This window comes from Solanum verrucosum, unplaced genomic scaffold (genome assembly GCF_900185275.1).
Source record: "Solanum verrucosum unplaced genomic scaffold, falcon-dt-bn FXZP01000447.1, whole genome shotgun sequence".
Lineage (NCBI taxonomy): Eukaryota > Viridiplantae > Streptophyta > Magnoliopsida > Solanales > Solanaceae > Solanum > Solanum verrucosum.
The window spans coordinates 255,412-258,098 of NW_026020484.1; positions in this window are offsets into that span (position 1 = coordinate 255,412).

The following is a 2,687-nucleotide window of genomic DNA, read 5'->3' on the forward strand; positions in this document are numbered from 1 at the left end:
TCATAGATTTGATATTCAGTTTTATTATATGGGTATTCCCCATCATTTCAGATTTATTTATGATTAGCTTCCGCAACCGTTTTATTTCTCAGTTTATATTTAGTATGCTCATGATTATGGCAGCAAGGTTAGCTTGGGGTCACTTGTGATCCTAAGTACTGTGTTCGCATCTCAGGGGTAGCTTGGGGCTTGACAAACTTGGTATCAAATAACTAGGTGTAAGAGTTTTAGGATGTCTGAAAAGCCGCACTAAGAGTCCTTTTCATGGGTGTGAAGTGCACCACATCTAATGAGAGGGAGGCTACAAAGTGTTTTAGGAAAAATATTCATTTTCTTGTTACTTTTATCATGCTTAAGGTATGATGTAATTCCATTCTAACTCGACGTTCTACGTTTCAGTGATCATGCCTCCTCGTAGAGCTAACGCCAGGAATGCTAATGCCAGGAACGCAAATGTAGATCCTCTAATCCCAGATCAAGAAGTTTCGAATGCAGAGTTTCAGAACGCCATTCAGATTTTGGCATAGAGTGTGGCCAACCAGAACAATCAGTGGGATCCAGTTCTGGCAAATGCTAACGTTGGATTAACTGCAACCAGAGTGTGAGATTTTGTTAGGATGAATCCACCAGAGTTCTTAGGAGCACAGATTGGTGAGGATCCCCAAAACATCACTGATGAGGTCAAGAAGATATTTGAAGTAATGTAGGTAACTGGGAATGATCGGGTTGAGTTAGAGTCTTCCCAACTTAAGGATGTGGTTTATATCTGGTATACTCAGTTGAAATAAAATAGGGGTACATATGCAGCTCCTTTTACTTGGGATTGCTTTATTGAGACCTCTCTGGACAAGTTTTTCCCAAGAGAGCTAAGGGAGGCAAAAGCTCAGGAAATTATGAACTTAAGGCAAGGAAGCATGACAGTCCAAGAGTATGGGCTCAAGTTTACCCAACCCTCCAGGTATGCTCCTCACATGGTTGTTGATTCCAGGGCTTAGATGAATAAGTTTCTATATGAAGTGTCAAACCTTGTGAAGACAGAATGTATAAATGTTATGTTGCTGGAAAATATGAGTATCTCTAGTCTCATGACACTACAAGAAAACTGCTTTTTTAAAGGCCATTAATTGGTGACCAGGTTAAACTCTAGTCCCTAAAAGAGTACTTGTAGGGATGATATTTTTTTCTAGTCTCTAATTTCTTTTTTTAGTTTTTTAGTTGCTAAAAAGTTAAAAGCCCCGTCTCTAATAATCTATGTTAGGCGGAATCAAAAGTAAAATGGACAAATTGTGTACTATATTAATTAATACCCTCTTCTTTTTTTAACCCCAAATGAAACCCCATATCCTCCATCGAGTTAAAATCCCTAGGGATTAACTCTTCAAAATTTCTCACTCAAACGCTGTAGAATCTAAATTTCTCACTCAAAGGCCATAGACTCGGAAGTTGTTGGACATACGACATTTACAAATTGGATCGGAAGAGTCGTCTGTCTAAACAGGTTCGTCAATTTTATTTGTTTTTTTTTATTTTGGGTTTAGAACATAAAATTTCTTTTCTCCGTCATACAGAACCATAACTGTTGATAATCGCAGTCTTCTATATTGATTCGTCTTAATACTGATAGTTTTGGAGTGTGGGCTGAAATTAGGAGTAGTGGGTTTGGTATGAATTGGTAGCTAGGGTTAGATTTAAAAAGAGGCTTAGAGACAGAGTATGCAGGAATGAAAATATGGCTAGTTAACTGCTTGATTGGTGTGAGCAAATAAATTATGAAAAAAATAGTTTTCTTCTGAAATGTCCCTTCGAATACAAGTAGGAACACTCGTGTTCTTGTGATCATGAGCTAGAATCCTGAAAATATACAAAATTGTAGATTGTCAGATTTTATTAATCTAGAGTCAATAAACCAAAAACAAAATCTTTTCAGTTAATCTTTTTTTCATGATTTATCAAGGAAATGAGTGAGTAGTACTACATGGCTACTAGTATGATATACATTCATTAATGGTTGAGTTCCAGATGTTATGTTCTTTCGACATTTTTAATACTTAATGTGTGCTTTTGGTTTCCAAGTTGGGTAAGTCATGATAAGTTTTTACTAAATTTAGTATAGAGAAGGATTTACAAGAACAAATGCATCTAGTTATGCTACTTGAATCAATAAGCAGTAATGTAATTTACAACTGAAACTTCTAGCAGGAACTAAAGTTTTATGCAATTTATAGATGAATTTGACATGATTGTGCCATGTAATTTGCAGGCAATCTTATTATCTCCAGCTTTTATAACATTAGAAGGTAAGGTCGAGCTTACTTACTGATCAAAGGCTAAATTGTAAGTACTCTTCATGGGTGTGTGGGCTTATTTATTAAAAAATAAATAATCTGTGATGCTCTTTTGTCAATTGCTTAGGTGATTTTAGTCACTATCACATACCTTGAATTTGTGATTTAGTAACTTGTTGATTCAGTAAATTACATCTTATATTTTTTATTGAGTAGAAATTTATTGTCAAGCTCTAAGATGTATCTAATTACTTATTGATTGTAAAAAGTATATGTTGTTACCTGAGCAATAGTTTGATAATATGAATAGGATATTTATGTAACTCTGTATTTGAAAAAATGTTATGGAATATATTTGAATATGGTATGCATTGAAAGAGAATAATGAATTTGATAAAGTCG